This window comes from Cyprinus carpio, unplaced genomic scaffold (assembly GCF_018340385.1).
Source record: "Cyprinus carpio isolate SPL01 unplaced genomic scaffold, ASM1834038v1 S000006769, whole genome shotgun sequence".
In the NCBI taxonomy this organism is placed as follows: Eukaryota; Metazoa; Chordata; class Actinopteri; order Cypriniformes; family Cyprinidae; genus Cyprinus; species Cyprinus carpio.
The window spans coordinates 44,287-57,001 of NW_024879363.1; positions in this window are offsets into that span (position 1 = coordinate 44,287).

A 12,715-nucleotide genomic window follows, 5' to 3' on the forward strand; every position below is an offset into this window, starting at 1 on the left:
GTACTGGCCGAGGCTAAGAGCCACGACCGGCCGTTTTAAGCCCTGGCTCGCCATGGCCCGACAGTGGAAAAGCGGCTAGTCTTAGAGGAGGTACAAAACACCAAACACGTGCTGGCGGTAGGAAGCTTCAGCTGGCGACCTCAGCCAGGTAAAATGGACAGACTGCAAAGAAACCGATAATCAGCAAACACAGAGTACATAAATGGTACAGACCAGATCCAGACAGGACTTCAGAACTCGACAGGTACATAACAACGGAGAGACAGCCTCTGCATAGCTGCTCTAGGAATAATCCGGCAATGAAGCAAGGGAAAATGGGAGCTCGAAGTAGCAACCACAATCAGAGGAAAGGAGGAACAGGGGTGAGAGAATTACCAAATGCTGATAGAAAACTAGAACACAGCGAGGAGAGTGAAGGAGCGTGTGGGAAGAGAGTGAGTTTTTTGAAGTTTTAAAAACCCCCCCAAGCGGGGGTAGAAGGGAGACAGAGACGGATACCAGAAACCATGACAGTACCCCATCCCCTAACGAGCACCCCCTGGCGGGGGGGGTCCAAGGGAGGAGCCTGGTGGGCAGGCAGGAAATCTCATGGCGAGCATCCAGGACCATCCGGGCGGGAACCCAGATTCTTCCTACAGGACCAACCCCTCCCAGTCACTAAAAAATGGTATCACCGACCCCGGGGGGGGCGGCGCATATCAAGGAGCTTGATGATATCAAGGAGCTGATATACACTGTATAAATCGGAAGCTCCCTCGACACGAACGGAGACGAGTAGGGCGAAGAAGAAGCACGCACGGACAGGGCTTGATGACGGACACGTGGGAAAGAACGGGTGGATGCGACGTGGTTAGGAGATGAGTTTGAGTCTGACAGTAACTGGTTGATAATCTTAAGATCTGAACAGGGACCAAAAACCGGGGAGCGAATTTAGGGAGGGACAGACTGGGGGGGAGTGGCCGGTTGAGGGGTGAGAAATCCCACCCTCTATGAACACAAATAATCTCGGATCTTGACACGTCGTTTAGCGGCTCTTTGGTCGAACCTTAGTCGACAGAGAGCGACCTCACCCTTCCCAAGTATCTGTTTACAACCCTGATTAAAGCCTAACGACGGCACGTTAGATGCAGTATGTCCTGAGAAGAAAACAGGGGGGGTGCTTACCCTAGGCGCAATGAAACGGCGACAGACAGGTGGCTGATGTGGGCAGGGAATTATGTGCATATTCTGCCCAGGGAAGCGGCTCAGACCAGGACGCGGGGTTACGACAAGCCAGCTGCGCAAATATACGGACCGACAAATTGGATTTGGCTCGTTCAGCCTGACCATTAGCTGTGGTGAAAAAACCCGACGAAAGACTGACGGAAGCTCGATTAAACGGTAAATTCCCTCCAGAACTGGGAAGTGAATTGAGGGCCCCTATCAGAAACCCGTCGAGGGGAGACGTGAAGCTTGAAAACCTTAAAGACCATTCTGAGCCATCTTCTTGGCAGAGGGGGAGTTTAGCGAGTGGGATAAAAATGAGCCTCTTAGAAAATTGATCAAACGACGGTAAGCTACAGTCATTAACCCGCCGATGGAGGAAAGCCCAGTGATTAAAATCAAGGGCGATTGGTGACCAAGGACGTGACGGGAGGGGAGAGGTATGAGAAGACGCTGGGGGGAGTTACTTGACTTGGCTGTGTGACCCCACTGAAGGACGCTAAACGGTGCAGAAACGGGAACAAAAAGGCGATTCTAGGAAGTAGTGGAGAGGTGCGCGGGAAGAGCACACTTAACCGTCTTCGATTCCCCAGATGGCAGCGCCAACTACGAGACCTGAGGAATATAAACCTCCGGGTCGAGGGGACCTCAGAGGAATCGAAAAGACGGGAAGAGCATCAGGGTTTTCCAATCTTAGAACCAGGACGGTAAGAAATTGAGAAATGGAACGAGCAAAAACAAAGCCCACGGGCTTGGCGCGCATTTTAGTTTTTTAGCGGAACGGAGGTCCTCTAAGTTCTGTGGTCGTCCAGACAATGGAATGGAACCGGCCGCCCCTTTTTTCCCAGCCACTGTCGCATTCTACCAAAGCTAAAAACGAAGGGCGACCAGTTCACAATCCCCACATCGTAATTACGGCCATCCTTGGGTGGACTCAGACCACTCTAAAATCGGACTCTTGACCGAAGTGAGAGCTGTCAACGGCGTGGCCACTTGGCTAAAAGTTTCGTATGACCGTCGATAAAAATTAGCAAAGCAAGGAAACGCTGAAAGCGCAACGCGAGTGTCAGGGAATGGGCCAATCAGTGACCGCCTGAACCTTAGTAGAGGCAATGATACTCCCTCTTGCCGAGATAAAAGACCCGAGAAAAGTAACTGAGGGCGTGTGATGAAAGGTACACTTCTCAGCCTAACAAAGTAGTCGGTTCTCCAGAAGGCGCTGGCGGACCCGGCTGGACTGTGTTGTACTTGTGAACTTGGAGAGGGGAGAAAAACTTCAGCAATGTCGCAAGTACACAAAAAACAAAAATATTTAAGCATATCTTACGAACGTCGGTATCAATGCTTGAACAAATGGAGCGTGACAAGGCCGAACGGAAGAAGAGGAGATCAAAGGTCCTAAAGGTGTATTAACGCTGCCTTCCCTTCGTCTCCCTCCTTAATGCCGGAACTAAATGGTAAGCATTGACGGAGATCCAACCTTTGTGAAGACCTTGCTCCCTGCAAGGCTCAAAGGTGAGACAAAGCGGCAAAGGTAGCGTTCTTAATGTTTTATGTCATTCAGCCACGATATCTATACAGGGACGCCAAAGACACCATTCTTTCTTGAAGTGGCAGGAATGACTGAAAAACCGCCCGCAAGGTCGAGATACTCAGGCGGGGACCCCAGTCAAATCACCGGGTCTACTGAAAAACAGAGAGCAGAAGAGACAGGAGGGAATGCTGGAAGTTAAACACTCGACATGACATGACCAAATCCAGAAAGAATAATGCCCTTAGACAGTTTAATGTGAGGATATGGTTACTAGCAAAGTGTGCCCCTAAACCTACACGGAAAAAGGGAGAGACTGAAAAAATTTAAAAAAGAAAGAATGTCTGTGGTTACAAAACAGTGAGAGATAAAGGACGGATTCACAGAGTACCCGAGGCAGGCGTACCATCTAGGGTGAAAAGGGAGGTGGCCTCCTACCCGTTCCTTAAAAGAATACCTTGTCTAGATCTAGCACATGCCTTATCGATGAAATTCCCCTGATGGCCCTGAGTCACCAAGGTGGTACGGAAGAACGAGAACCCGGGCCAGTGAAAGCGTGATAGGAAGGTACTAGTGCAGGACTTGGGGGAGAGATCAGAGAAGTTGCTGCGAGCCAGACCCTCCTCTCGGACGAGCGTTGGCTTTTTAACGGGCATGTTGGAACGAAGTAGTGACTGGCAGAAGCCGCAATCATGCAAGCGGTTGACGATTCTGCGTTCACGTCCTTAGCTGAGATGCAAAGACCCACAGCTGCATGGGCTCAGAATCAAGAGATGGCGGAGGCTGGTGACGCGATGCGGGGGAAGGGGCGGAGAAGCAGGGACGTGGTCTCCATGCCTCGGTAGCGGCGGCGGAGATCAAAAACGCTTCTTAACGCCGGCTTAGGTCAATAGGGTCAAGAAGCTGGGTAACTCCCGGGCGAGAACCTCATTCCTTAATGTCAGCAATTCAGTCCCTCCGGAAAGCGAGTGAAGCGACCAGAGCTGGCTAATTCCAACCGCATGTGTGGCTAGGAGTGCGAGCTCAATAGCAGAATCCGCGGCGGAACGTCTCCTGCGGAGGGGGAAAGGAATGAGGGATGCGTCGTCACGCGGTGAGCAGAGCGATCTAATACGCTCTCATCTTCCTCCTTAAACAGATTCAAAAATGATTATGCACTCTGCACCAGCCAGGTTAGCGGTACCCCACTCACGTGCCGTTCGGTAAGGAGCGAAATGGGTTAAGCAATCCGTGTCTCATCCTGAGTAAGTGGGGTGCTGAGGAGAGAAAACCACTCGGCATTGAGTAAAAAAGAGGAAAGACCTCTGTTGGCTCACCAGCGTAACAGGCGTGGGTGTTATTCTGGGCTACAGGAGGTATCTGGTGTTATGGAATAATGAGTAGGTGGATCCGTACGAAGCTGAAACACTTGCATGAAAGTTACTGACATCTGGGGGCCAGGGTTCTAAAACGGGGTGTATGGCTGCGGGCAGTTCCTCATCGGCCTAAGAGCATTAGCTCCCTTGAGTTCGGACCGGCGTCTGAAGAGGATTCTCCTTCGCTGGGGTCACATTACCTGGCCGGTATTCTGTAAGGATTGTGAGAAAGGACCAAAAAAGCGAAATGCAAGAAAAAGTCTTTAATAAAGAAAAAGCAACAGTCCAAAAAACAGAAATCCTCTTCAGAGATAAATTCCAGCAACGGCCGTCAATACAATAAGGCAAATAAAAATATCCTCTTGAAAAACAAAAAACACAGAAGAGGGAACAGGTCTGGCGGCGTGAAGCCTCAGTCTCTCAGAGGAGGTACAACACACGGCTGGTGGGTAGGAAGCTCAGGCTGGCAGACATCAGCAGGTAAACTGGACAGAGTGCAAAGCAACCCGATAATCAGCAAACACAGAGTAATAAATTGTACAGACCAGATCCAGACAGGACTCAGACTAGACAGGTACATAGAACGGAGAGAAAGCCTCTGCATAGATGACTCTAGGAATAATCCGGCAATGAAGCAGGGAAATGGGAAGCTAGAAGTAGCAAACACAATCAAAGGGAAACCAGTGAGTAACCAGTAGAGGGAGACAGAGACGGATACCAGAACCATGACATGCAGTATGTGGTCTGGCATTGTCATGTTGGAAAATGCAAGGTCTTCCCTGAAAGAGACGACGTCTGGATGGGAGATATGTTGTTCTAGAACGGAATATACCTTTCAGCATTGATGGTGCTTTCAGAAGTAAGCTGCCATGCCACACGCACTCATGCAACCGTACCATCAGAGATGCAGGCTTGAACTGAGCGCTATACAACTTGGGTGGTCTTGTCCTCTTTAGTCCGGATGACATGGCAGTCCAGTTTTCCAAAAAGAACTTCAAATTTTATTTGTCTCACCACAGAACAGTTTTACACTTTGCCCCGTCCATTGTAAATGAGCCTTGGCCCAGAGAAACCGCCGTGTTCTGGATTCATGTTAGATATGGACTTCTTTTGCCTATAGTAGTTTTAGCCGGCAACGGCGAATGGCATGGAGGATTGTTTCACCGAAATGTTTTCTGGCGTATTCCTGGCCCATGTTGTGATTCCATTATCGTTTTAACCGGCCCACCCCCAAATTTTTTTCCCTTTTGGTTATGTGATGCAGTGCCGTCTAAGGGCCGAAGATCACTGGGAATCCAGTAGGTTTTCCGGCCAGACCCTTACGACAGAGATTGTTACAAATCCTCTGGAATGGCTTGGATGATATTCATGCACTGTAGATGATGATAACTTCAAACTTCTCTTGCAACTTTTCTCCTGAGAAACTCCTTTCTGATATTGCTCCACTATTTTTAGCCGTAATAGCATGGGGGAAATAAGGGATCCTCTGCTCACTCATGACTCTGAGAGACCACCCTGCCCACTCTGAGAGGCTTCTTATACCCAAGCATGCTGCCTACTGACCTAATAAAAGTTGCAAATTGGTCCCTCCAGCTGCTCCTTAGTGTGTACATTTAACTTTTCCTGCCTACTACAAGTACTCGTCCCAAATCTCTTTTTGGAATGTGTGCAGCTTTTATTAAATTCAAAATGAGCTAGTATTTGGCACAACTTGTTTACACACAATTTGTTCCAACTTCTTGTAATCGGGTTTGTAATGATAGATGTTAACATAATTTTAAAATGGAATTAAGCTAATTTATTTTGTTTTATCGACTTATAGATATGTATAGACTCTTATTATTACATATTTTGGCTACATATTACTAACAAGGTACGTGTAAGTACGGCTTGGTTTACGTTTATGGAACCCTCGTTCCCTGAAGGAGGGAACGGAGACAACATGTCCGGTTGACCAACTAATTGGGATATCGCTTCGATAGACCAATCTACTCTTTGAGTTTGTAAAATAAACAAGCCACTGCACATTGGCATCCAATTATTGCATCACAGCTACCGCTGATCTACAGTGTGAGTATAATAAGGCAGCAGGTGCAATGCATACCAGGTTTCACAAGGAGCGAACCGGAGGAACCTGTGGTCCGTGGGGACGGCAATATGGCAAGGGAAATGACGTCTCCATTCCCTCCTTCGGGAATGAGGGTTCCCCTACGTAACCGAGATGTCCTTTCAGCGGTCACTAGCGGGGGGGGGGGGGGGGGGTTATTAGGTGTGGCCAGGGCTTGGAAACACGTAGTACATTACCATTGTCAAAGCACTACCACCTCTGGGTGAGGACTGGGATAACACTGGGAAAATGTACCCGTGCACTTGGATGAGGGACGCTGGCAGAGAAGCCCCATCCTTCCCGAAGGAGTTTTCAGAAGCAAATACACATATAGCATCCGTTTAGGTGTACATGGAGAAATTGAGGTGATTGAAACCCCTCTTTGGGAAGGCAGGCAGAAGTCTGCCGGGGGGGTGGAAACACGGGCTCTAGGGCTATACTGGGACTATATGCATACGCGTACGTTAGGTCTCAATATGGAACCGCCTTCCACGGTTCTCACGGATCTAACATGAAGGCCTTGGTGACCGGACGTTTCTGCCACGTCCGCCCTTGGGTGGTGGAAGATATCAACAGGTGTCTACAGTATGGACACTTGGAGCAGTTTAGCAAGCCGACACTTAATCTGGGCCTCTCGGTGCCACTACATTGAGAGGTGAGAAACACAGGAGGATACGGGCTCTACACGAAGGCTATCGAACCTAGCGAACGTGTTAGGGGGCACCCAGCCCGCAGCTCTACAAATACTGTCAGCGAGGCACCAGGAGGCCAGTGCCAGAAGGATGCAACACTTCTAATTGAGGGAGCTCGCAACCAAGCTTTGTGTCCAGTCTACGTAGCATTCACTGATCGGACGGGGAACAGAGCAAAAGTCAGGGGCTGGGTCTGCGGCTCATCCAGGGGCAGCGGCTTGCAGGTGCACCACTGTGGTCTTTGAAGGGTGTAGTGGGACCTTGGGCCATAGCCTGGGCGGGGGTCCTCAGGATTACCTGGGAAGTAAAGCCAGCCCAAATCTTAAGGCACGAATCGTCGACCGAAACTGCGTGCAGGTCCCCCCCTTACCCTCTTGATGGAGGCCAGTGTCAGCAGGAGCAGAGGTTTTAATGAAAAAAAAACCTTTAGCTCAGCTGAGATGCAAAGGCTCGAATGGGCGCTAGTATGTGATTTTAGCACTATAGGTCAGTCCCAAAAGGGTATAGAGGGGGGCCGGGAATGATTTCACCTCCTGGCCCCGCTAAGGAACCTGCTGACGTCGGGTCATGCTGTACCTAGAATGACTTCCCATTCATGTGGTAATGACGACTCAGCAAATAGCAGCACGATGGGACTTGAGGGTGGAGGGAGACAGCCTCGCTCCAGTCGCCTTGCTGCAAGAAAGGCAAGCACAACCGCCAATCATGCATCTTCGGGGGTACCTCTCCGTTGAGAAGAACACCACTCGATGCACAGGGGTTCCACTTCAAGGTGTAGGCCTGTCTCATAGACTGTGTGCTCTGCCGGAAGTGATGGTGTTCACTACCTCCGATGAGCGGGTACGGTCAACCTACGAACCTCCGTGTCCCCATTCACAGGGAACGCAGACGCTGGTAGGTTCCAAAGGTCTGGACGCAGGTGCCAAACTGTGCCCCGTATTCGAGTAAGTAGATCCCTCCTCATAGGAATCGGCCCAAGGATGGGCATGTCTGTGGGAAAGCACTTAGTTTCGGGGGAAAACCAGGGTCTCGAGTGGGCCAATACGGCGCAAACTCGCAAGTACTGCTCCTCATGCTCACGGGGGACTGTTGTACAGTCTCGGAAACAAGAGGCTCACTGGGGAGAACGCATATTTGCAGTAGGGCCCTGCGGCCCACGCTGTGTGACACTGCGTCTCATTGCCAATGTGTCCCCTCATACAGGGAGTAAGAACACAACTGGCGAGTGAGAGGTCCTCTGGAGAATCAACTGATCTAGCCGTGGGATCGGCTCCGAACCTGTCTCCAAAATCGGCTGGACCCGTTAGGGTGATGGAGTCACCATTCACTCGTGAGCATGGCTACGAGACAGCTCGTCGGGCTGTTACGGTGTGACCGTGTTGCGCACAGGCAACAAAGTGAACCTCATACCGTCCGGACTAACCCAAAGGAGGAGGTGGCGGGAGGAGAGTTGCAAACTGCAACGGGAGTGCATACGCAACCTTGTCAGTTTTATGTAACGCCATGGTCGCTGTTTTGGAAAATCCGTTCGGGGACCAGGCACGTGTTCAACCAAAACCTGCTCTCTGAGGGGAACAAAGATGGAGACCACCTCCAGCAACTGTTCTATGAAGACAAACTGGGAGGAAGGCAGGGTACAGCCGGAAGGCAGGACCTTGTACTGAATATGCCTGTCCTTCATGTACAATTTACATTACATTTAACCATTTAGGAGACGCTTTTTATCCAAAGCGACTTACAAATGATAACAGTTAGCCACAATCAGATCCAACGAGGAGAACAAACAACGGATATACAAGTGCTATGGACAATCCATCAGTTAGACTCGTACAGGTCACGTAAGCGCAGGGTTTTTTTTTTTTCAGAAAGGAAACCACCGAAAAGGTTCTGTGGCGCGGAAGGATCGATACAAGAAAGTACGTGTCCTTCAAGTGTGATTGCTTGCAAACCAATCTCGGGGACGGAAACCCGAAGATGCGTTTCTGCAGCAACTCTTGAACGGTAGCCATGACGGGCCGGTTCAAACTCGCAACACACTGGCTTTCTTGGGTAAAATGAGTAACGGGCTGTGGAAAACCCTGTCCTCTATCGCGGGAGGACCGGCCTATCACGCTTACCGTTAGTGCCAGCATCTCTACCCACGAATAGGGGATCGGCAACTTTCACGCTTGTAGTTAGTGAAGTGGGGTACGTGAACCTGGGGGGACGCGGCGATTGAATCTCAGAGCCGAGGCTGATGGTCCACAGAAGCCAGCAAGACGGGCTGGGTAGCGCTGACAGGAGCTTAAAAACCATACAGTGGGACCAGCGGAACCACAGCCGTACCCGCAGAGGAGCGGAGCCTAGGCCCGGAGTAGGGTGTGAGGTGGGGGTGTGCAAGGCTCACCTGTCTCCCAGCGTTGGCAGAGGGTACGTGACGGGTAGGGCCTCGTGACACTCCGATTGCACGTGCTGCAGCTGCGAAGGAGGAGGGATGGTGAGGTACGGTGCTTGGCCTCCGCAACTTTCCATCCTCCTAGGGACCCCAGAGATAGAGAAAATAGCTCTCTAATCGAGATTCAAAATCCTACACACAGACCTCCTCCCGGGGAGGTAGAGGGCTTCACCATCCTGCAGAAAGCAGCTTACATCATCTGGGTCTGCCCGTCCCGGTACATCTTGCTCTTCTGACTAACGCCAGCTTTGACGGGGGCCAGGAAGGGTGGGGCATTAAGGAAACGGCACTTAAAAACCATACAAGTGTCAACCAGCGAACCACGCCGTACCCGCAGGGAGTCGATCCTTAGCCCGGAGAGGGGTGTGAGTGTGGTGCTGCAAGGCTCACCTGCCCTCCACAGGTTGTGCCGAGGGTACGTGATAGGGCCTTCGTTGACACTCTCTAATTTGCCCGCGCTACCATCCTGGCGAAGGAGGAGGATGAGTGAGGTACGGTGCTTGCTACGCAACTCTCTCATGCCCACCTAGACCCAGAGATAGAGAAATCGCTCTCTCATCTGAGATTTCCAAAATGTCTCCACCCAGCCCTCCTCCAGGGAGGGAGAGGATCTGTCACCATCCTTGCAGACAGCATCTACCTCCCTCTGGTCGCCCGTTCCCAGGACCTCTTGCTCTTCTGCTAACCGCCAGGTTTTGACGGGGGCCAGGACCGGGTGGGGCATAGGAACTGGAACCTTGAGAAACCAATTCTCCTGCCTCCGAGGCTCGGGTACGTGGTGGAGTTTTTCCACTCGAGCCCTACCCTTTTGCACCCCAGAAAGCTAGCTGTCATCTCCGGATCCGCCAGGCTTTGCCACCATCCCGGGGTGGCACGCAGCCTAATCTTCATCGGGAAACAAACAGCTCTCCTCCTATGCTGAGACGACACTGGTTTGGGGGGAGGCTATTGGATATCGCGGGTACGCTCTTTGAAGAGGGGGCCCAGCGCATTCTGTGGTTTGCTCCCCTGGATCGGTAGATGCACGAGGAGTGATGGTCCCCAGAGGGTTGGTTCCCTGCAGGGTTTTTGCCACCACTGTAATCCTCAAAATCCTCAAAATCCTCGCCGCCAGGAACGAGCCTCAGATTGTGGCAAAGGGCGGCAACGGGACTCGCCTCTCGAAGGTAGTGGAGCCTTGTTTCCGCAGCTCCAAGATGGTCATCTTCCCGCAGTGGGAACCTGGGGACTCAAGCCTGAAGGGCCACCTCCGCATGATTGAATGCCCAGACACATGATACAGCGGATCGTGACCATCACCCGTTGCAGGTAACGACCTCACCCAGAAACTGCACGGGTGCAATGGCATCCTTATAAGGACGATCTGTTCGTCCTTTACAAAGATGCACCCTGAAGCTCTTTTAGCGAACTTTGCTCTTTGGAAATGCTCTTTTTAGTGCTGAGGCGCACAGTGGAATTGGCTTGCTTGGCAACACGCCAGGGTGTAGTGTAGCCTGAGTTGCGCAACCCACTCGACCTCAGGATCAACCACCACTGAAGTGCGTTCCTCTCCATAACACATGTAGCACTTCCGAGAGCGTGCTGAACCCGTAGTTCACCGCAGACACTGTTGGGGCAGAACGATACTAATCTAAGGGTTTTGCTTCAAACACCTCTTCTGGTTTTTTGTAAAATCCCTGATGCATGGAAATGATGACGTCTTTATTTTGACATAACATCGATGCTTTCTATGCCCTTACCTCACTTACTACTAATTTAAGGTATATGTTCTTTACTTGAGGGAAAACTGCTGGCCTGTATCAGTTGTATCCCATCCTGTGATCAGAATGCTGGCCAGCGGATGGGGCTATATTCATCCTACCTAAAATGTGGGCGAGGACGAGGACTCTCGATAGATCGCAAACTCAACGGCTGGGTTGTAGAATCAGAAGTGTTGGTGAAGGAGGCGGTTGTTCAACTACCTGAAAGTGGGCAAGGACAGGAATCTTGATAGATTCCCAAGGCCATAGGCACGGGAAGTGGGGGCGAGGTGCTGCAGAACCCCTGTTTTTTTCTGTGGGCAACTGTTTAACTGTTGGAAATAAAATAATAATAATAATCGGGGTGTCATTTACAGAAGGGGCAAATAGGTGCCTGTTGGCTGAGACATCAGCTTTACCCACAAACGTGTGACTGGGCTAGCAAAATGACAAAAGTTCGATCAGCAGATCAGATTTCGTGGATTAGATGATAAAGGTGTGTGGCATATTCCTTTTGACGCGATCGACCAGGGTTCGAATCTGCATTATGGCAAACTTTTTTTCTCCCTTTTCAAATTTCAAATCACATCAGAAAAGCGGGTAGTGTTAGGGAAGGTCTAGGGATTTTGTCCCAATTAGGTGGCATCCATTTAATTTGATTTTTTTATTTTTTTTTTATTTTAATAATCTTATAATATACTACAATGCTGAGGTGCAGATAATTCACTATTTGCAATAAGTAATTAGCAAAATATCCTGCTATTTTAACATAGTATGAAAAGAATCTAGCTATTTGCACTTTGTGTTAATAACATCTATCACTAAGAAAATATGCTATTTTTAGTGTAAATAGGCTATATCGCGACGAAGCCAAATCCCCCCAAATCCAATTTGTATGCAGGCTACACCACCAACTAAAAAGATCTTCCTGCGCCCTGCACAAAGCTGTAATATCTTATGACAAATAGTATCGAAAAGCCAAGCTGAGGTCAAGTAATAAAAGAATTGACAAACTGCCTGAGTCACAAGTTAGTAAAATATCTTGACGGCCTTTTACTAGACCTGTATCTTCCATACTAGAACCTGTTTCTACAGTATTATGACCAATACACTTCCCCACACCTAGGTACTGACCAATATCAAAGAGATTGTGTGTGCTAGAAGACTGCAGGTACTGAGAGACACAGGCCGATTCCCTAATTTTTATACAAATGGCAAGTTAGAAGAAACGAATGATAATTTATTTTAGAATGGGGTAAACAGCAGCAGTTTGAGTGAAATTGGAAAACGTGTGTAAGAAATAAAAGTACATGTGGATAGGGGAGATAGGAGCAGAATACAGAGGTACAGTGTTTCAGGAGGAAAGTAGCTGCAGGTTCTAGTGAGTGAAGTGGAACGATTCTGTATATTAAACTGGTAATAAGAGGTGATTTTAGGGTGAAAATAGTCAATGACTGGCTTATCTCTGTTTTTTCGGTTCGGGTTAGACAATGAGAGTCTTGCTCATGGGACTTGCAGCCAAAGTTAGCCTACAATAATTTTCTGACAGTGTCAGATATTCAAGCGGATCATGCACAGGTGGGTTTGGTGCTACAACCTATGTTACTGACCAGCCAATAAAAAGCGCAGAAAATAGCACCCGTTTGCATTTCCT